This window comes from Lemur catta, chromosome 10 (assembly GCF_020740605.2).
Source record: "Lemur catta isolate mLemCat1 chromosome 10, mLemCat1.pri, whole genome shotgun sequence".
Classification (NCBI taxonomy): Eukaryota; Metazoa; Chordata; class Mammalia; order Primates; family Lemuridae; genus Lemur; species Lemur catta.
The window spans coordinates 93,267,830-93,293,290 of record NC_059137.1 but is presented as its reverse complement, the minus strand read 5'-3'; positions in this window follow the sequence as shown (position 1 = coordinate 93,293,290).

Genomic DNA, 25,461 nt, shown 5'->3' with positions numbered 1-25,461 from the left:
TGCTAACCCTAACCCTAACCCTAACACTATCCTAGGCCTGATGATAACCCTAACCCTAACCCTAACACTATCCTAGGATTTATGTTAACCCTAACCCTCACACTATCCTAGGGCTGATGCTAACCCTAACACTAACACTATCCTAGGGCTGATGCTAACCCTAACCCTAACCCTAACATTATCCTAGGGCGGATGCTAACCCTAACCCTAACACTAACACTATCCTAGGGCTGATGCTAACCCTAACACTAACACTATCCTAGGCCTGATGCTAACCCTAACCCTAACCCTGACACTATCCTAGGGCTGATGCTAACCCTAACCCTAACACTATCCTAGGGCTGATGCTAACCCTAACACTAACAATATCCTAGGGCTGATGCTAACCCTAACCCTAACCCTAACACTCTCCAAGGGCTGATGCTAACCCTAACCCTAACCCTAACACTATCCTAGGGCTGATGCTAACCCTAACCCTAACTCTAACACTATCTTAGGGCTGAGGCTAACCCTAACCCTAACACTATCCTACGGCTGATGCTAACCCTAACCCTAACCCTAACACTATCCTAGGGCTGATGCTAACCCTAAACCTAACACTATCCTAGGCCTGATGCTAACCCTAACCCTAACGCTAACACTATCCTAGGGCTGATGCTAACCCTAACCCTAACACTATCCTAGGGCTGATGCTAACCCTAACCCTAACCCTAACACTATCCTAGGGCTGATGCTAACCCTAACCCTAACACTATCCTAGGCAAGATGTTAACCCTAACCCTAACCCTAACACTATCCTAGGGCTGATGCTAACCCTAACCCTAACACTATCCTAGGGCTGATGCTAACCCTAACCCTAACCCTAACACTATCCTAAGTCTGATGCTAACCCTAGACCTCACACTATACTAGGCCTGATAATAACCATAACCCTAACCTTAACACTATCCTAGGGCTGATGCTAACCCTAACCCTAACCCTAACACTGTCCTTGGACTGATGCTAACCCTAACCCTAACACTATCCTGGGCCTGATGCTAACCCTAACCCTAAGCCTAACACTATCCTAGGGCTAATGCTAACACTAACCCTAACACTATCCTAGGGCTGATGCTAACCCTAACACTAACACTATCCTAGGGCTGATGCTAACCCTAACCCTAACCCTAACACTCTCCAAGGGCTGATGCTAACCCTAACCCTAACCCTAACACTATCCTAGGGCTGATGCTAACCCTAACCCTAACCCTAACACTCTCCAAGGGCTGATGCTAACCCTAACCCTAACCCTAACACTATCCTAGGGCTGATGCTAACCCTAACCCTAACTCTAACACTATCTTAGGGTTGAGGCTAACCCTAACCCTAACACTATCCTACGGCTGATGCTAACCCTAACACTAACCCTAACACTATCCTAGGGCTGATGCTAACCCTAAACCTAACACTATCCTAGGCCTGATGCAAACCCTAACCCTAACACTAACACTATCCTAGGGCTGATGCTAACCCTAACCCTAACACTATCCTAGGGCTGATGCTAACCCTAACCCTAACCCTAACACTATCCTAGGGCTGATGCTAACCCTAACCCTAACACTATCCTAGGCCTGATGTTAACCCTAACCGTAACCCTAACACTATCCTAGGGCTGATACTAACCCTAACCCTAACACTATCCTAGGGCTGATGCTAACCCTAACACTAACCCTAACACTATCCTAAGTCTGATGCTAACCCTAGACCTCACACTATACTAGGCCTGATGATAACCATAACCCTAACCTTAACACTATCCTAGGGCTGATGCTAACCCTAACCCTAACCCTAACACTGTCCTTGGACTGATGCTAACCCTAACCCTAACACTATCCTGGGCCTGATGCTAACCCTAACCCTAAGCCTAACACTATCCTAGGGCTAATGCTAACCCTAACCCTAACACTATCCTAGGGCTGATGCTAACCCTAACATTAACACTATCCTAGGGCTGATGCTAACCCTAACCCTAACCCTAACACTCTCCAAGGGCTGATGCTAACCCTAACCCTAACCCTAACACTATCCTAGTGCTGATGCTAACCCTAACCCTAACTCTAACACTATCTTAGGGCTGAGGCTAACCCTAACCCTAACACTATCCTACGGCTGATGCTAACCCTAACCCTAACCCTAACACTATCCTAGGGCTGATGCTAACCCCAACCCTAACACTATCCTAGGCCTGATGCTAACCCTAACCCTAACACTAACACTATCCTAGGGCTGATGCTAACCCTAACCCTAACACTATCCTAGGGCTGATGCTAACCCTAATCCTAACCCTAACACTATCCTAGGGCTGATGCTAACCCTAACCCTAACTCTAACACTATCTTAGGGCTGAGGCTAACCCTAACCCTAACACTATCCTACGGCTGATGCTAACCCGAAGCCTAACCCTAACACTATCCTAGGGCTGATGCTAACCCTAACCGTAACACTATCCTAGGCCTGATGCTAACCCTAACCCTAACCCTAACTCTATCCTAGGGTTGATGCTAACCCTAACCCTAACACTATCCTAGGCCTGATGATAACCCTAACCCTAACCCCAACACTATCCTAGGGCTGATGCTATCCCTAACCCTAACACTATCCTAGGCCTGATGCTAACCCTAACCCTAACCCTAACACTATCCTAAGTCTGATGCTAACCCTAGCCCTCACACTATCCTAGGCCTGATGATAACCCTAACCCTAACCTTAACACTATCCTAGGGCTGATGCTAACCCTAACCCTAACCCTAACACTATCCTAGAGCTGATGCTAACCCTAACCCTAACACTATCCTAGGCCTGATGATAACCCTAACCCTAACTCTGACACTATCCTAGGGCTGATGCTAACCCTAACCCTAACACTATCCTAGGGCTGATGCTAACCCTAACCCTAACCCTAACACTATCCTAGGCCTGATGCTAACCCTATCCCTAACCCTAACACTCTCCTAGGGCTGAGGGTAACCCTAACCCTAACACTATCCTAGGGCTGATGCTAACCCTAACCCTAACCCAAACACTATCCTAGGGTTGATGCTAACCCTAACCCTAACAATATCCTAGGGCTGATGCTAACCCTAACCCTAACCCTAACACTATCCTTGGGCTGATGCTAACCCTAACCCTAACACTATCCTGGGCCTGATGCTAACCCTAACCCTAACCCTAACACTATCCTAGGGCTGATGCTAACCCTAACCCTAACACTATCCTTGGACTGATGCTAACCCTAACCCTAACCCAAACACTATCCTAGGGCAGATGCTAACCTTAACGCTAACCCTAACACTATCCTTGAACTGATGCTAACCCTAACCCTAACCCTAACACTATCCTAGGCCTGATGATAACCCTAACCCTAACCCTAACACTATCCTAGGATTTATGTTAACCCTAACCCTCACACTATCCTAGGGCTGATGCTAACCCTAACACTAACACTATCCTAGGGCTGATGCTAACCCTAACCCTAACCCTAACATTATCCTAGGGCGGATGCTAACCCTAACCCTAACACTAACACTATCCTAGGGCTGATGCTAACCCTAACACTAACACTATACTAGGCCTGATGCTAACCCTAACCCTAACCCTAACACTATCCTAGGGCTGATGCTAACCCTAACCCTAACACTATCCTAGGGCTGATGCTAACCCTAACACTAACAATATCCTAGGGCTGATGCTAACCCTAACCCTAACCCTAACACTCTCCAAGGGCTGATGCTAACCCTAACCCTAACCCTAACACTATCCTAGGGCTGATGCTAACCCTAACCCTAACTCTAACACTATCTTAGGGCTGAGGTTAACCCTAACCCTAACACTATCCTACGGCTGATGCTAACCCTAACCCTAACCCTAACACTATCCGAGGGCTGATGCTAACCCTAAACCTAACACTATCCTAGGCCTGATGCTAACCCTAACCCTAACACTAACACTCTCCTAGGGCTGATGCTAACCCTAACCCTAACACTATCCTAGGGCTGATGCTAACCCTAACCCTAACCCTAACACTATCCTAGGGCTGATGCTAACCCTAACCCTAACACTATCCTAGGCCTGATGTTAACCCTAACCCTAACCCTAACACTATCCTAGGGCTGATGCTAACCCTAACCCTAACACTATCCTAGGGCAGATGCTAACCCTAACCCTAACCCTAACACTATCCTTGGGCTGATGCTAACCCTAACCCTAACACTATCCTGGGCCTGATGATAACCGTAACCCTAACCCTAACACTATCCTAGGCCTGATGCTAACCCTATCCCTAACCCTAACACTCTCCTAGGGCTGAGGGTAACCCTATCCCTAACACTATCCTAGGGCTGATGCTAACCCTAACCCTAACCCAAACACTATCCTAGGGTTGATGCTAACCCTAACCCTAACAATATCCTAGGGCTGATGCTAACCCTAACCCTAACCCTAACACTATCCTTGGGCTGATGCTAACCCTAACCCTAACACTATCCTGGGCCTGATGCTAACCCTAACCCTAACCCTAACACTATCCTAGGGCTGATGCTAACCCTAACCCTAACACTATCCTTGGACTGATGCTAACCCTAACCCTAACCCAAACACTATCCTAGGGCAGATGCTAACCTTAACGCTAACCCTAACACTATCCTTGAACTGATGCTAACCCTAACCCTAACCCTAACACTATCCTAGGCCTGATGATAACCCTAACCCTAACCCTAACACTATCCTAGGATTTATGTTAACCCTAACCCTCACACTATCCTAGGGCTGATGCTAACCCTAACACTAACACTATCCTAGGGCTGATGCTAACCCTAACCCTAACCCTAACATTATCCTAGGGCGGATGCTAACCCTAACCCTAACACTAACACTATCCTAGGGCTGATGCTAACCCTAACACTAACACTATACTAGGCCTGATGCTAACCCTAACCCTAACCCTAACACTATCCTAGGGCTGATGCTAACCCTAACCCTAACACTATCCTAGGGCTGATGCTAACCCTAACACTAACAATATCCTAGGGCTGATGCTAACCCTAACCCTAACCCTAACACTCTCCAAGGGCTGATGCTAACCCTAACCCTAACCCTAACACTATCCTAGGGCTGATGCTAACCCTAACCCTAACTCTAACACTATCTTAGGGCTGAGGTTAACCCTAACCCTAACACTATCCTACGGCTGAAGCTAACCCTAACCCTAACCCTAACACTATCCTAGGGCTGATGCTAACCCTAAACCTAACACTATCCTAGGCCTGATGCTAACCCTAACCCTAACACTAACACTATCCTAGGGCTGATGCTAACCCTAACCCTAACACTATCCTGGGCCTGATGCTAACCCTAACCCTAACCCTAACACTATCCTAGGGCTGATGCTAACCCTAACCCTAACACTATCCTTGGACTGATACTAACCCTAACCCTAACCCTAACACTATCCTAGGGCAGATGCTAACCTTAACGCTAACCCTAACACTATCCTTGAACTGATGCTAACCCTAACCCTAACCCTAACACTATCCTAGGCCTGATGATAACCCTAACCCTAACCCTAACACTATCCTAGGATTTATGTTAACCCTAACCCTCACACTATCCTAGGGCTGATGCTAACCCTAACACTAACACTATCCTAGGGCTGATGCTAACCCTAACCCTAACCCTAACATTATCCTAGGGCGGATGCTAACCCTAACCCTAACACTAACACTATCCTAGGGCTGATGCTAACCCTAACACTAACACTATCCTAGGCCTGATGCTAACCCTAACCCTAATCCTGACACTATCCTAGGGCTGATGCTAACCCTAACCCTAACACTATCCTAGGGCTGATGCTAACCCTAACACTAACAATATCCTAGGGCTGATGCTAACCCTAACCCTAACCCTAACACTCTCCAAGGGCTGATGCTAACCCTAACCCTAACCCTAACACTATCCTAGGGCTGATGCTAACCCTAACCCTAACTCTAACACTATCTTAGGGCTGAGGCTAACCCTAACCCTAACACTATCCTACGGCTGATGCTAACCCTAACCCTAACCCTAACACTATCCTAGGGCTGATGCTAACCCTAAACCTAACACTATCCTAGGCCTGATGCTAACCCTAACCCTAACGCTAACACTATCCTAGGGCTGATGCTAACCCTAACCCTAACACTATCCTAGGGCTGATGCTAACCCTAACCCTAACCCTAACACTATCCTAGGGCTGATGCTAACCCTAACCCTAACACTATCCTAGGCCTGATGTTAACCCTAACCCTAACCCTAACACTATCCTAGGGCTGATGCTAACCCTAACCCTAACACTATCCTAGGGCTGATGCTAACCCTAACCCTAACCCTAACACTATCCTAAGTCTGATGCTAACCCTAGACCTCACACTATACTAGGCCTGATAATAACCATAACCCTAACCTTAACACTATCCTAGGGCTGATGCTAACCCTAACCCTAACCCTAACACTGTCCTTGGACTGATGCTAACCCTAACCCTAACACTATCCTGGGCCTGATGCTAACCCTAACCCTAAGCCTAACACTATCCTAGGGCTAATGCTAACCCTAACCCTAACACTATCCTAGGGCTGATGCTAACCCTAACACTAACACTATCCTAGGGCTGATGCTAACCCTAACCCTAACCCTAACACTCTCCAAGGGCTGATGCTAACCCTAACCCTAACCCTAACACTATCCTAGGGCTGATGCTAACCCTAACCCTAACCCTAACACTCTCCAAGGGCTGATGCTAACCCTAACCCTAACCCTAACACTATCCTAGGGCTGATGCTAACCCTAACCCTAACTCTAACACTATCTTAGGGTTGAGGCTAACCCTAACCCTAACACTATCCTACGGCTGATGCTAACCCTAACACTAACCCTAACACTATCCTAGGGCTGATGCTAACCCTAAACCTAACACTATCCTAGGCCTGATGCAAACCCTAACCCTAACACTAACACTATCCTAGGGCTGATGCTAACCCTAACCCTAACACTATCCTAGGGCTGATGCTAACCCTAACCCTAACCCTAACACTATCCTAGGGCTGATGCTAACCCTAACCCTAACACTATCCTAGGCCTGATGTTAACCCTAACCCTAACCCTAACACTATCCTAGGGCTGATACTAACCCTAACCCTAACACTATCCTAGGGCTGATGCTAACCCTAACACTAACCCTAACACTATCCTAAGTCTGATGCTAACCCTAGACCTCACACTATACTAGGCCTGATGATAACCATAACCCTAACCTTAACACTATCCTAGGGCTGATGCTAACCCTAACCCTAACCCTAACACTGTCCTTGGACTGATGCTAACCCTAACCCTAACACTATCCTGGGCCTGATGCTAACCCTAACCCTAAGCCTAACACTATCCTAGGGCTAATGCTAACCCTAACCCTAACACTATCCTAGGGCTGATGCTAACCCTAACATTAACACTATCCTAGGGCTGATGCTAACCCTAACCCTAACCCTAACACTCTCCAAGGGCTGATGCTAACCCTAACCCTAACCCTAACACTATCCTAGGGCTGATGCTAACCCTAACCCTAACTCTAACACTATCTTAGGGCTGAGGCTAACCCTAACCCTAACACTATCCTACGGCTGATGCTAACCCTAACCCTAACCCTAACACTATCCTAGGGCTGATGCTAACCCCAACCCTAACACTATCCTAGGCCTGATGCTAACCCTAACCCTAACACTAACACTATCCTAGGGCTGATGCTAACCCTAACCCTAACACTATCCTAGGGCTGATGCTAACCCTAATCCTAACCCTAACACTATCCTAGGGCTGATGCTAACCCTAACCCTAACTCTAACACTATCTTTGGGCTGAGGCTAACCCTAACCCTAACACTATCCTACGGCTGATGCTAACCCGAAGCCTAACCCTAACACTATCCTAGGGCTGATGCTAACCCTAACCGTAACACTATCCTAGGCCTGATGCTAACCCTAACCCTAACCCTAACTCTATCCTAGGGTTGATGCTAACCCTAACCCTAACACTATCCTAGGCCTGATGATAACCCTAACCCTAACCCCAACACTATCCTAGGGCTGATGCTATCCCTAACCCTAACACTATCCTAGGCCTGATGCTAACCCTAACCCTAACCCTAACACTATCCTAAGTCTGATGCTAACCCTAGCCCTCACACTATCCTAGGCCTGATGATAACCCTAACCCTAACCTTAACACTATCCTAGGGCTGATGCTAACCCTAACCCTAACCCTAACACTATCCTAGAGCTGATGCTAACCCTAACCCTAACACTATCCTAGGCCTGATGATAACCCTAACCCTAACTCTGACACTATCCTAGGGCTGATGCTAACCCTAACCCTAACACTATCCTAGGGCTGATGCTAACCCTAACCCTAACCCTAACACTATCCTAGGCCTGATGCTAACCCTATCCCTAACCCTAACACTCTCCTAGGGCTGAGGGTAACCCTAACCCTAACACTATCCTAGGGCTGATGCTAACCCTAACCCTAACCCAAACACTATCCTAGGGTTGATGCTAACCCTAACCCTAACAATATCCTAGGGCTGATGCTAACCCTAACCCTAACCCTAACACTATCCTTGGGCTGATGCTAACCCTAACCCTAACACTATCCTGGGCCTGATGCTAACCCTAACCCTAACCCTAACACTATCCTAGGGCTGATGCTAACCCTAACCCTAACACTATCCTTGGACTGATGCTAACCCTAACCCTAACCCAAACACTATCCTAGGGCAGATGCTAACCTTAACGCTAACCCTAACACTATCCTTGAACTGATGCTAACCCTAACCCTAACCCTAACACTATCCTAGGCCTGATGATAACCCTAACCCTAACCCTAACACTATCCTAGGATTTATGTTAACCCTAACCCTCACACTATCCTAGGGCTGATGCTAACCCTAACACTAACACTATCCTAGGGCTGATGCTAACCCTAACCCTAACCCTAACATTATCCTAGGGCGGATGCTAACCCTAACCCTAACACTAACACTATCCTAGGGCTGATGCTAACCCTAACACTAACACTATACTAGGCCTGATGCTAACCCTAACCCTAACCCTAACACTATCCTAGGGCTGATGCTAACCCTAACCGTAACACTATCCTAGGGCTGATGCTAACCCTAACACTAACAATATCCTAGGGCTGATGCTAACCCTAACCCTAACCCTAACACTCTCCAAGGGCTGATGCTAACCCTAACCCTAACCCTAACACTATCCTAGGGCTGATGCTAACCCTAACCCTAACTCTAACACTATCTTAGGGCTGAGGTTAACCCTAACCCTAACACTATCCTACGGCTGATGCTAACCCTAACCCTAACCCTAACACTATCCGAGGGCTGATGCTAACCCTAAACCTAACACTATCCTAGGCCTGATGCTAACCCTAACCCTAACACTAACACTATCCTAGGGCTGATGCTAACCCTAACCCTAACACTATCCTAGGGCTGATGCTAACCCTAACCCTAACCCTAACACTATCCTAGGGCTGATGCTAACCCTAACCCTAACACTATCCTAGGCCTGATGTTAACCCTAACCCTAACCCTAACACTATCCTAGGGCTGATGCTAACCCTAACCCTAACACTATCCTAGGGCAGATGCTAACCCTAACCCTAACCCTAACACTATCCTTGGGCTGATGCTAACCCTAACCCTAACACTCTCCTGGGCCTGATGCTAACCGTAACCCTAACCCTAACACTATCCTAGGGCTGATGCTAACCCTAACCCTAACACTATCCTTGGGCTGATCCTAACACTAACCCTAACCCTAACAATATCCTAGGGCAGATGCTAACCCTAACGCTAACCCTAACACTTCCTTGAACTGATGCTAACCCTAACCCTAACCCTAACACTATCCTAGGCCTGATGATAACCCTAACCCTAACCCTAACACTATCCTAGGGTTTATGTTAACCCTAACCCTAACACTATCCTAGGGCTGATGCTAACCCTAACCCTAACCCTAACACTATCCTAGGGCGGATGCTAACCCTAACCCTAACCCTAACACTATCCTAGGGCTGATGCTAACCCTAACACTAACACTATCCTAGGGCTGATGCTATCCCTAACCCTAACCCTAACATTATCCTAGGGCTGATGCTAACCCTAACCCTAACTCTAACACTATCTTAGGGCTGAGGCTAACCCTAACCCTAACACTATCCTACGGCTGATGCTAACCCTAACCCTAACCCTAACACTATCCTAGGGCTGATGCTAACCCTAACCCTAACACTATACTAGGGCTGATGCTAACCCTAACCCTAACCCTCACACTATCCTAGGACTGATGCTAACCCTAACCCTAACACTATCCTAGGGCTGATGCTAACCCTAACCCTAACTCTAACACTATCTTAGGGCTGAGGCTAACCCTAACCCTAACACTATCCTACGGCTGATGCTAACCCTAACCCTAACCCTAACACTAGCCTAGGGCTGATGCTAACCCTAACCGTAACACTATCCTAGGGCTGATGCTAACCCTAACCCTAACTCTAACACTATCTTAGGGCGGAGGCTAACCCTAATCCTAACACTATCCTACGGCTGATGCTAACCCTAACCCTAACCCTAAGACTATCCTAGGGCTGATGCTAACCCTAACCCTAACACTATCCTAGGCCTGATGCTAACCCTAAGCCTAACCCTAACACTATCGTAGGGCTGATGCTAACCCTAACCCTAACACTATCCTAGGGCTGATGCTAACCCTAACCCTAACACTATCCTAGGCCTGATGATAACCCTAACCCTAACCCTAACACCATCCTAGGGCTGATGCTAACCCTAACCCTAACACTATCCTAGGGCTGATGCTAACCCTAACCCTAACCCTAACACTATCCTAGGGCTGATGCTAACCCTAACCCTAACACTATCCTAGGCCTGATGCTAACCCTAACCCTAACCCTAACACTATCCTAGGGCTGATGCTAACCCTAACCCTAACACTAACACTATCCTAGAGCTGATGCCAACCCTAACCCTAACCCTAACCCTAACCCTAATACTATCCTAGGGCTGATGCTAACCCTAACCCTAACCCTAACACTATCCTAGGGCTGATGCTAACCCTAACCCTAACTCTAACACTATCCTAGGGCTGAGGCTAAACCTAACCCTAACACTATCGTACTGCTGATGCTAACCCTAACCCTAACCCTAACACTATCCTAAGGCTGATGCTAACCCTAACACTAACACTATCCTAGGCCTGGTGCTAACCCTAACCCTAATCCTAACACTATTCTAGGGCTGATGCTAACCCTAACCCTAATAATATCCTAGGGCTGATGCTAACCCTAACCCTAACCCTAACACTATCCTAGGGCTGATGCTAACCCTAACCCTAAACCTAATACTATCCTAGGGCTGATGCTAACCCTAACCCTAACCCTAACACTCTCCTAGGGCTGAGGCTAACCCTAACCCTAACACTATCCTAGGGCTGATGCTAACCCTAACCCTAACCCAAACACTATCCTAGGGTTCATGCTAACCCTAACCCTAACACTATCCTAGGGCTGATGCTAACCCTAACCCTAACCCTAACACTGTCCTTGGACTGATGCTAACCCTAACCCTAACACTATCCTGGGCCTGATGCTAACCCTAACCCTAAGGCTAACACTATCCTAGGGCTGATGGTAACCCTAACCCTAACACTATCCTTGGGCTGATGCTAACCCTAACCCTAACCCTAACAATATCCTAGGGCAGATGCTAACCCTAACCCTAACCCTAACACTATCCTTGGGCTGATGCTAACCCTAACCCTAACACTATCCTGGGTCTGATGCTAACCCTAACCCTAACCCTAACACTATCCTAGGGCTGATGCTAACCCTAACCCTAACACTATCCTTGGGCTGATGCTAAGACTAACCCTAACCCTAACAATATCCTAGGGCAGATGCTAACCTTAACGCTAACCCTAACACTATCCTTGAACTGATGCTAACCCTAACCCTAACCCTAACACTATCCTAGGCCTGATGATAACCCTAACCCTAACCCTAACACTATCCTAGGATTTATGTTAACCCTAACCCTCACACTATCCTAGGGCTGATGCTAACCCTAACACTAACACTATCCTAGGGCTGATGCTAACCCTAACCCTAACCCTAACATTATCCTAGGGCGGATGCTAACCCTAACCCTAACACTAACACTATCCTAGGGCTGATGCTAACCCTAACACTAACACTATCCTAGGCCTGATGCTAACCCTAACCCTAACCCTGACACTATCCTAGGGCTGATGCTAACCCTAACCCTAACACTATCCTAGGGCTGATGCTAACCCTAACACTAACAATATCCTAGGGCTGATGCTAACCCTAACCCTAACCCTAACACTCTCCAAGGGCTGATGCTAACCCTAACCCTAACCCTAACACTATCCTAGGGCTGATGCTAACCCTAACCCTAACTCTAACACTATCTTAGGGCTGAGGCTAACCCTAACCCTAACACTATCCTACGGCTGATGCTAACCCTAACCCTAACCCTAACACTATCCTAGGGCTGATGCTAACCCTAAACCTAACACTATCCTAGGCCTGATGCTAACCCTAACCCTAACACTAACACTATCCTAGGGCTGATGCTAACCCTAACCCTAACACTATCCTAGGGCTGATGCTAACCCTAACCCTAACCCTAACACTATCCTAGGGCTGATGCTATCCCTAACCCTAACACTATCCTAGGCCTGATGTTAACCCTAACCCTAACCCTAACACTATCCTAGGGCTGATGCTAACCCTAACCCTAACACTATCCTAGGGCTGATGCTAACCCTAACCCTAACCCTAACACTATCCTAAGTCTGATGCTAACCCTAGACCTCACACTATACTAGGCCTGATGATAACCATAACCCTAACCTTAACACTATCCTAGGGCTGATGCTAACCCTAACCCTAACCCTAACACTGTCCTTGGACTGATGCTAACCCTAACCCTAACACTATCCTGGGCCTGATGCTAACCCTAACCCTAAGCCTAACACTATCCTAGGGCTAATGCTAACCCTAACCCTAACACTATCCTAGGGCTGATGCTAACCCTAACACTAACCCTATCCTAGGGCTGATGCTAACCCTAACCCTAACCCTAACACTCTCCAAGGGCTGATGCTAACCCTAACCCTAACCCTAACACTATCCTAGGGCTGATGCTAACCCTAACCCTAACCCTAACACTCTCCAAGGGCTGATGCTAACCCTAACCCTAACCCTAACACTATCCTAAGGCTGATGCTAACCCTAACCCTAACTCTAACACTATCTTAGGGTTGAGGCTAACCCTAACCCTAACACTATCCTACGGCTGATGCTAACCCTAACGCTAACCCTAACACTATCCTAGGGCTGATGCTAACCCTAAACCTAACACTATCCTAGGCCTGATGCAAACCCTAACCCTAACACTAACACTATCCTAGGGCTGATGCTAACCCTAACCCTAACACTATCCTAGGGCTGATGCTAACCCTAACCCTAACCCTAACACTATCCTAGGGCTGATGCTAACCCTAACCCTAACACTATCCTAGGCCTGATGTTAACCCTAACCCTAACCCTAACACTATCCTAGGGCTGATACTAACCCTAACCCTAACACTATCCTAGGGCTGATGCTAACCCTAACACTAACCCTAACACTATCCTAAGTCTGATGCTAACCCTAGACCTCACACTATACTAGGCCTGATGATAACCATAACCCTAACCTTAACACTATCCTAGGGCTGATGCTAACCCTAACCCTAATCCTAACACTGTCCTTGGACTGATGCTAACCCTAACCCTAACACTATCCTGGGCCTGATGCTAACCCTAACCCTAAGCCTAACACTATCCTAGGGCTAATGCTAACCCTAACCCTAACACTATCCTAGGGCTGATGCTAACCCTAACATTAACACTATCCTAGGGCTGATGCTAACCCTAACCCTAACCCTAACACTCTCCAAGGGCTGATGCTAACCCTAACCCTAACCCTAACACTATCCTAGGGCTGATGCTAACCCTAACCCTAACTCTAACACTATCTTAGGGCTGAGGCTAACCATAACCCTAACACTATCCTACGGCTGATGCTAACCCTAACCCTAACCCTAACACTATCCTAGGGCTGATGCTAACCCCAACCCTAACACTATCCTAGGCCTGATGCTAACCCTAACCCTAACACTAACACTATCCTAGGGCTGATGCTAACCCTAACCCTAACACTATCCTAGGGCTGATGCTAACCCTAACCCTAACCCTAACACTATCCTAGGGCTGATGCTAACCCTAACCCTAACTCTAACACTATCTTAGGGCTGAGGCTAACCCTAACCCTAACACTATCCTACGGCTGATGCTAACCCGAAGCCTAACCCTAACACTATCCTAGGGCTGATGCTAACCCTAACCGTAACACTATCCTAGGCCTGATGCTAACCCTAACCCTAACGCTAACTCTATCCTAGGGTTGATGCTAACCCTAACCCTAACACTATCCTAGGCCTGATGATAACCCTAACCCTAACCCCAACACTATCCTAGGGCTGATGCTATCCCTAACCCTAACACTATCCTAGGCCTGATGCTAACCCTAACCCTAACCCTAACACTATCCTAAGTCTGATGCTAACCCTAGCCCTCACACTATCCTAGGCCTGATGATAACCCTAACCCTAACCTTAACACTATCCTAGGGCTGATGCTAACCCTAACCCTAACCCTAACACTATCCTAGAGCTGATGCTAACCCTAACCCTAACACTATCCTAGGCCTGATGATAACCCTAACCCTAACTCTGACACTATCCTAGGGCTGATGCTAACCCTAACCCTAACACTATCCTAGGGCTGATGCTAACCCTAACCCTAACCCTAACACTATCCTAGGCCTGATGCTAACCCTATCCCTAACCCTAACACTCTCCTAGGGCTGAGGGTAACCCTAACCCTAACACTATCCTAGGGCTGATGCTAACCCTAACCCTAACCCAAACACTATCCTAGGGTTGATGCTAACCCTAACCCTAACAATATCCTAGGGCTGATGCTAACCCTAACCCTAACCCTAACACTATCCTTGGGCTGATGCTAACCCTAACCCTAACACTATCCTGGGCCTGATGCTAACCCTAACCCTAACCCTAACACTATCCTAGGGCTGATGCTAACCCTAACCCTAACACTATCCTTGGACTGATGCTAACCCTAACCCTAACCCAAACACTATCCTAGGGCAGATGCTAACCTTAACGCTAACCCTAACACTATCCTTGAACTGATGCTAACCCTAACCCTAACCCTAACACTATCCTAGGCCTGATGATAACCCTAACCCTAACCCTAACACTATCCTAGGATTTATGTTAACCCTAACCCTCACACTATCCTAGGGCTGATGCTAACCCTAACACTAACACTATCCAAGGGCTGATGCTAACCCTAACCCTAACCCTAACATTATCCTAGGGCGGATGCTAACCCTAACCCTAACACTAACACTATCCTAGGGCTGATGCTAACCCTAACACTAACACTATACTAGGCCTGATGCTAACCCTAACCCTAACCCTAACACTATCCTAGGGCTGATGCTAACCCTAACCCTAACACTATCCTAGGGCTGATGCTAACCCTAACACTAACAATATCCTAGGGCTGATGCTAACCCTAACCCTAACCCTAACACTCTCCAAGGGCTGATGCTAACCCTAACCCTAACCCTAACACTATCCTAGGGCTGATGCTAACCCTAACCCTAACTCTAACACTATCTTAGGGCTGAGGTTAACCCTAAACCTAACACTATCCTACGGCTGATGCTAACCCTAACCCTAATCCTAACACTATCCGAGGGCTGATGCTAACCCTAAACCTAACACTATCCTAGGCCTGATGCTAACCCTAACCATAACACTAACACTATCCTAGGGCTGATGCTAACCCTAACCCTAACACTATCCTAGGGCTGATGCTAACCCTAACCCTAACCCTAACACTATCCTAGGGCTGATGCTAACCCTAACCCTAACACTATCCTAGGCCTGATGTTAACCCTAACCCTAACCCTAACACTATCCTAGGGCTGATGCTAACCCTAACCCTAACACTATCCTAGGGCAGATGCTAACCCTAACCCTAACCCTAACACTATCCTTGGGCTGATGCTAACCCTAACCCTAACACTATCCTGGGCCTGATGCTAACCCTAACCCTAACCCTAACACTATCCTAGGGCTGATGCTAACCCTAACCCTAACACTATCCTTGGGCTGATCCTAACACTAACCCTAACCCTAACAATATCCTAGGGCAGATGCTAACCCTAACGCTAACCCTAACACTATCCTTGAACTGATGCTAACCCTAACCCTAACCCTAACACTATCCTAGGCCTGATGATAGCCCTAACCCTAACCCTAACACTATCCTAGGGTTTATGTTAACCCTAACCCTAACACTATCCTAGGGCTGATGCTAACCCTAACCCTAACCCTAACACTATCCTAGGGCGGATGCTAACCCTAACCCTAACCCTAACACTATCCTAGGGCTGATGCTAACCCTAACACTAACACTATCCTAGGGCTGATGCTATCCCTAACCCTAACCCTAACATTATCCTAGGGCTGATGCTAACCCTAACCCTAACTCTAACACTATCTTAGGGCTGAGGCTAACCCTAACCCTAACACTATCCTACGGCTGATGCTAACCCTAACCCTAACCCTAACACTATCCTAGGGCTGATGCTAACCCTAACCCTAACACTATACTAGGGCTGATGCTAACCCTAACCCTAACCCTCACACTATCCTAGGACTGATGCTAACCCTAACCCTAACACTATCCTAGGGCTGATGCTAACCCTAACCCTAACTCTAACACTATCTTAGGGCTGAGGCTAACCCTAACCCTAACACTATCCTACGGCTGATGCTAACCCTAACCCTAACCCTAACACTAGCCTAGGGCTGATGCTAACCCTAACCGTAACACTATCCTAGGGCTGATGCTAACCCTAACCCTAACTCTAACACTATCTTAGGGCGGAGGCTAACCCTAATCCTAACACTATCCTACGGCTGATGCTAACCCTAACCCTAACCCTAAGACTATCCTAGGGCTGATGCTAACCCTAACCCTAACACTATCTTAGGCCTGATGCTAACCCTAAGCCTAACCCTAACACTATCGTAGGGCTGATGCTAACCCTAACCCTAACACTATCCTAGGGCTGATGCTAACCCTAACCCTAACACTATCCTAGGCCTGATGATAACCCTAACCCTAACCCTAACACCATCCTAGGGCTGATGCTAACCCTAACCCTAACACTATCCTAGGGCTGATGCTAACCCTAACCCTAACCCTAACACTATCCTAGGGCTGATGCTAACCCTAACCCTAACACTATCCTAGGCCTGATGCTAACCCTAACCCTAACCCTAACACTATCCTAGGGCTGATGCTAACCCTAACCCTAACACTAACACTATCCTAGAGCTGATGCCAACCCTAACCCTAACCCTAACCCTAACCCTAATACTATCCTAGGGCTGATGCTAACCCTAACCCTAACCCTAACACTATCCTAGGGCTGATGCTAACCCTAACCCTAACTCTAACACTATCCTAGGGCTGAGGCTAAACCTAACCCTAACACTATCGTACTGCTGATGCTAACCCTAACCCTAACCCTAACACTATCCTAAGGCTGATGCTAACCCTAACACTAACACTATCCTAGGCCTGGTGCTAACCCTAACCCTAATCCTAACACTATTCTAGGGCTGATGCTAACCCTAACCCTAATAATATCCTAGGGCTGATGCTAACCCTAACCCTAACCCTAACACTATCCTAGGGCTGATGCTAACCCTAACCCTAAACCTAATACTATCCTAGGGCTGATGCTAACCCTAACCCTAACCCTAACACTCTCCTAGGGCTGAGGCTAACCCTAACCCTAACACTATCCTAGGGCTGATGCTAACCCTAACCCTAACCCAAACACTATCCTAGGGTTCATGCTAACCCTAACCCTAACACTATCCTAGGGCTGATGCTAACCCTAACCCTAACCCTAACACTGTCCTTGGACTGATGCTAACCCTAACCCTAACACTATCCTGGGCCTGATGCTAACCCTAACCCTAAGGCTAACACTATCCTAGGGCTGATGGTAACCCTAACCCTAACACTATCCTTGGGCTGATGCTAACCCTAACCCTAACCCTAACAATATCCTAGGGCAGATGCTAACCCTAACCCTAACCCTAACACTATCCTTGGGCTGATGCTAACCCTACCCCTAACACTATCCTGGGTCTGATGCTAACCCTAACCCTAACCCTAACACTATCCTAGGGCTGATGCTAACCCTAACCCTAACACTATCCTTGGGCTGATGCTAAGACTAACCCTAACCCTAACAATATCCTAGGGCAGATGCTAACCCTAACGCTAACCCTAACACTATCCTTGAACTGATGCTAACCCTAACCCTAACCCTAACACTATCCTAGGCCTGATGATAACCCTAACCCTAACCCTAACACTATCCTAGGGTTTATGTTAACCCTAACCCTAACACTATCCTAGGGCTGATGCTAACCCTAACCCTAACACTAACACTATCCTAGGGCGGATGCTAACCCTAACCCTAACCCTAACACTATCCTAGGGCTGATGCTAACCCTAACACTAACACTATCCTAGGGCTGATGCTAACCCTAACCCTAACCCTAACATTATCCTAGGGCTGATGCTAACCCTAACCCTAACTCTAACACTATCTTAGGGCTGAGGCTAACCCTAACCCTAACACTATCCTACGGCTGATGCTAACCCTAACCCTAACCCTAACACTATCCTAGGGCTGATGCTAACCCTAACCCTAACACTATCCTAGGGCTGATGCTAACCCTAACCCTAACCCTCACACTATCCTAGGACTGATGCTAACCCTAACCCTAACACTATCCTAGGGCTGATGCTAACCCTAACCCTAACTCTAACACTATCTTAGGGCTGAGGCTAACCCTAACCCTAACACTATCCTACGGCTGATGCTAACCCTAACCCTAACCCTAACACTATCCTAGGGCTGATGCTAACCCTAACCCTAACACTATCCTAGGGCTGATGCTAACCCTAACCCTAACTCTAACACTATCTTAGGGCTGAGGCTAACCCTAATCCTAACACTATCCTACGGCTGATGCTAACCCTAACCCTAACCCTAAGACTATCCTAGGGCTGATGCTAACCCTAACCCTAACACTATCCTAGGCCTGATGCTAACCCTAAGCCTAACCCTAACACTATCGTAGGGCTGATGCTAACCCTAACCCTAACACTATCCTAGGGCTGATGCTAACCTAACCCTAACCCTAACACTATCCTAGGGCTGATGCTAACCCTAACCCTAACACTATCCTAGGCCTGATGATAACCCTAACCCTAACCCTAACACCATCCTAGGGCTGATGCTAACCCTAACCCTAACACTATCCTAGGGCTGATGCTAACCCTAACCCTAACCCTAACACTATCCTAGGGCTGATGCTAACCCTAACCCTAACACTATCCTAGGCCTGATGCTAACCCTAACCCTAACCCTAACACTATCCTAGGGCTGATGCTAACCCTAACCCTAACCCTAACACTATCCTAGAGCTGATGCTAACCCTAACCCTAACCCTAACCCTAACCCTAATACTATCCTAGGGCTGATGCTAACCCTAACCCTAACCCTAACACTATCCTAGGGCTGATGCTAACCCTAACCCTAACTCTAACACTATCCTAGGGCTGAGGCTAACCCTAACCCTAACACTATCCTACTGCTGATGCTAACCCTAACCCTAACCCTAACACTATCCTAAGGCTGATGCTAACCCTAACACTAACAGTATCCTAGGCCTGGTGCTAACCCTAACCCTAATCCTAACACTATTCTAGGGCTGATGCTAACCCTAACCCTAATAATATCCTAGGGCTGATGCTAACATTAACCCTAACCCTAACACTATCCTAGGGCTGATGCTATCCCTAACCCTAAACCTAACACTATCCTAGGGCTGATGCTAACCCTAACCCTAAACCTAATACTATCCTAGGGCTGATGCTAACCCTAACCCTAACCCTAACACTCTCCTAGGGCTGAGGCTAACCCTAACCCTAACACTATCCTAGGGCTGATGCTAACCCTAACCCTAACCCAAACACTATCCTAGGGTTGATGCTAACCCTAACCCTAACACTATCCTAGGGCTGATGCTAACCCTAACCCTAACCCTAACACCATCCTAGGGCTGATGCTAACCCTAACCCTAACACTATCCTAGGGCTGATGCTAACCCTAACGCTAACCCTAACACTATCCTTGAACTGATGCTAACCCTAACCCTAACCCTAACACTATCCTAGGCCTGATGATAACCCTAACCCTAACCCTAACACTATCCTAGGCCTGATGATAACCCTAACCCTAACCCTAACACTATCCTGGGGTTTATGTTAACCCTAACCCTAACACTATCCTAGGGCTGATGCTAACCCTAACCCTAACCCTAACACTATCCTAGGGCTGATGCTAACCCTAACACTAACACTATCCTAGGGCTGATGCTAATCGTAACCCTAACCCTAACATTATCCTAGGGCTGATGCTAACCCTAACCCTAACTCTAACACTATCTTAGGGCTGAGGCTAACCCTAACCCTAACACTATCCTACGGCTGATGCTAACCCTAACCCTAACCCTAAGACTATCCTAGGGCTGATGCTAACACTAACCCTAACACTATCCTAGGCCTGATGCTAACCCTAAGCCTAACCCTAACACTATCGTAGGGCTGATGCTAACCCTAACCCTAACACTATCCTAGGGCTGATGCTAACCTAACACTAACCCTAACACTATCCTAGGGCTGATGCTAACCCTAACCCTAACACTATCCTAGGTCTGATGATAACCCTAACCCTAACCCTAACACCATCCTAGGGCTGATGCTAACCCTAACCCTAACACTATCCTAGTGCTGATGCTAACCCTAACCCTATCCCTAACACTATCCTAGGGCTGATGCTAACCCTAAACCTAACACTATCCTAGGCCTGATGCTAACCTTAACCCTAACCCTAACACTATCCTAGGGCTGATGCTAACCCTAACCCTAACCCTAACACTATCCTAGAGCTGATGCTAACCCTAACCCTAACCCTAACCCTAACCCTAATACTATCCTAGGGCTGATGCTAACCCTAACCCTAACCCTAACACTATCCTAGGGCTGATGCTAACCCTAACCCTAACTCTAACACTATCCTAGGGCTGAGGCTAACCCTAACCCTAACACTATCCTACTGCTGATGCTAACCCTAACCCTAACCCTAACACTATCCTAAGGCTGATGCTAACCCTAACACTAACACTATCCTAGGCCTGGTGCTAACCCTAACCCTAACCCTAACACTATTCTGGGGCTGATGCTAACCCTAACCCTAATAATATCCTACGGCTGATGCTAACCCTAACCCTAACCCTAACACTATCCTAGGGCTGATGCTATCCCTAACCCTAACCCTAACACTATCCTAGGGCTGATGCTAACCCTAACCCTAAACCTAATACTATCCTAGGGCTGATGCTAACCCTAACCCTAACCCTAACACTATCCTAGGGCTGATGCTAACCCTAACCCTAACCCTAACACTATCCTAGGGCTGATGCTAACCCTAACCCTAACACTATCCTAGGCCTGATGATAACCCTAACCCTAACCCTAACACTATCCTAGGGCTGATGCTAAACTTAACCCTAACACTATCCTAGGGCTGATGCTAACCCTAACCCTAACCCTAACACTATCCTAAGTCTGATGCTAACCCTAGCCCTCACACTATCCTAGGCCTGATGATAACCCTAACCCTAAACTTAACACTATCCTAGGGCTGATGCTAACCCTAACCCTAACCCTAACATTATCCTAGAGCTGATGCTAACCCTAACCCTAACACTATCCTAGGCCTGATGATAACCCTAACCCTAACCCTGACACTATCCTAGGGCTGATGCTAACCCTAACCCTAACACTATCCTAGGGCTGATGCTAACCCTAACCCTAACACTATCCTGGGCCTGATGCTAACCCTAACCCTAACCCTAACACTATCCTAGGGCTGATGCTAACCCTAATCCTAACACTATCCTTGGGCTGATGCTAACCCTAACCCTAACCCTAACACTATCCTAGGGCAGATGCTAACCCTAACGCTAACCCTAACACTATCCTTGAACTGATGCTAACCCTAACCCTAACCCTAACACTATCCTAGGATTTATTTTAACCCTAACCCTAACACTATCCTAGGGCTGATGCTAACCCTAACCCTAACCCTAACACTATCCTAGGGCGGATGCTAACCCTAACCCTAACCCTAACACTATCCTAAGGCTGATGCTAACCCTAACACTAACACTATCCTAGGGCTGATGCTAACCCTAACCCTAACCCTAACATTATCCTAGGGCGGATGCTAACCCTAACCCTAACCCTAACACTATCCTAGGGCTGATGCTAACCCTAACACTAACACTATCCTAGGCCTCATGCTAACCCTAACCCTAACCCTAACACTATCCTAGGGCTGATGCTAACCCTAACCCTAACACTATCCTAGGGCTGATGCTAACCCTAACACTAACACTATCCTAGGGCTGATGCTAACCCTAACCCTAACCCTAACACTCTCCAAGGGCTGATGCTAACCATAACCCTAACCCTAACACTATCCTAGGGCTGATGCTAACCCTAACCCTAACTCTAACACTATCTTAGGGCTGAGGCTAACCCTAACCCTAACACTATCCTACGGCTGATGCTAATCCTAACCCTAACCCTAACACTATCCTAGGGCTGATGCTAACCCTAACCCTAACACTATCCTAGGGCTGATGCTAACCCTAACCCTAACCCTAACACTATCCTAGGGCTGATGCTAACCCTAACCCTAACACTATCCTAGGGCTGATGCTAACCCTAACCCTAACCCTAACACTATCCTAGGGCTGATGCTAACCCTAACCCTAACAATATCCTAGGCCTGATGATAACCCTAACCCTAACCCCAACACTATCCTAGGGCTGATGCTAACCCTAACCCTAACACTATCCTAGGGCTGATGCTAACCCTAACCCTAACCCTAACACTATCCTAAGTCTGATGCTAACCCTAGACCTCACACTATACTAGGCCTGATGATAACCATAACCCTAACCTTAACACTATCCTAGGGCTGATGCTAACCCTAACCCTAACCCTAGCACTATCCAAGAGCTGATGCTAACCCTAACCCTAACACTATCTTAGGCCTGATGATAACCCTAACACTAACCCTGACACTATCCTAGGGCTGATGCTAACCCTAACCCTAACCCTCACAGTATCCTAGGACTGATGCTAACCCTAACCCTAACACTATCCTAGGGCTGATGCTAACCCTAACCCTAACTCTAACACTATCTTAGGGCTGAGGCTAACCCTAACCCTAACACTATCCTACGGCTGATGCTAACCCTAACCCTAACCCTAACACTATCCTAGGGCTGATGCTAACCCTAACCCTAACAGTATCCTAGGGCTGATGCTAACCCTAACCCTAACTCTAACACTATCTTAGGGCTGAGGCTAACCCTAATCCTAACACTATCCTACGGCTGATGCTAACCCTAACCCTAACCCTAAGACTATCCTAGGGCTGATGCTAACCCTAACCCTAACACTATCCTAGGCCTGATGCTAACCCTAAGCCTAACCCTAACACTATCGTAGGGCTGATGCTAACCCTAACCCTAACACTATCCTAGGCCTGATGATAACCCTAACCCTAACCCTAACACCATCCTAGGGCTGATGCTAACCCTAACCCTAACACTATCCTAGGGCTGATGCTAACCCTAACCCTAACCCTAACACTATCCTAGGGCTGATGCTAACCCTAACCCTAACAATATCCTAGGCCTGATGATAACCCTAACCCTAACCCTAACACTATCCTAGGGCTGATGCTAACCCTAACCCCAACACTATCCTAGGGCTGATGCTAACCCTAACCCTAACCCTAACACTATCCTAAGGCTGATGCTAACCCTAACACTAACACTATCCTAGGCCTGGTGCTAACCCTAACCCTAACCCTAACACTATTCTAGGGCTGATGCTAACCCTAACCCTAATAATATCCTACGGCTGATGCTAACCCTAACCCTAACCCTAACACTATCCTAGGGCTGATGCTATCCCTAACCCTAACCCTAACACTATCCTAGGGCTGATGCTAACCCTAACCCTAAACCTAATACTATCCTAGGGCTGATGCTAACCCTAACCCTAACCCTAACACTATCCTAGGGCTGATGCTAACCCTAACCCTAACCCTAACACTATCCTAGGGCTGATGCTAACCCTAACCCTAACACTATCCTAGGCCTGATGATAACCCTAACCCTAACCCTAACACTATCCTAGGGCTGATGCTAAACTTAACCCTAACACTATCCTAGGGCTGATGCTAACCCTAACCCTAACCCTAACACTATCCTAAGTCTGATGCTAACCCTAGCCCTCACACTATCCTAGGCCTGATGATAACCCTAACCCTAAACTTAACACTATCCTAGGGCTGATGCTAACCCTAACCCTAACCCTAACATTATCCTAGAGCTGATGCTAACCCTAACCCTAACACTATCCTAGGCCTGATGATAACCCTAACCCTAACCCTGACACTATCCTAGGGCTGATGCTAACCCTAACCCTAACACTATCCTAGGGCTGATGCTAACCCTAACCCTAACACTATCCTGGGCCTGATGCTAACCCTAACCCTAACCCTAACACTATCCTAGGGCTGATGCTAACCCTAATCCTAACACTATCCTTGGGCTGATGCTAACCCTAACCCTAACCCTAACACTATCCTAGGGCAGATGCTAACCCTAACGCTAACCCTAACACTATCCTTGAACTGATGCTAACCCTAACCCTAACCCTAACACTATCCTAGGATTTATTTTAACCCTAACCCTAACACTATCCTAGGGCTGATGCTAACCCTAACCCTAACCCTAACACTATCCTAGGGCGGATGCTAACCCTAACCCTAACCCTAACACTATCCTAAGGCTGATGCTAGCCCTAACACTAACACTATCCTAGGGCTGATGCTAACCCTAACCCTAACCCTAACATTATCCTAGGGCGGATGCTAACCCTAACCCTAACCCTAACACTA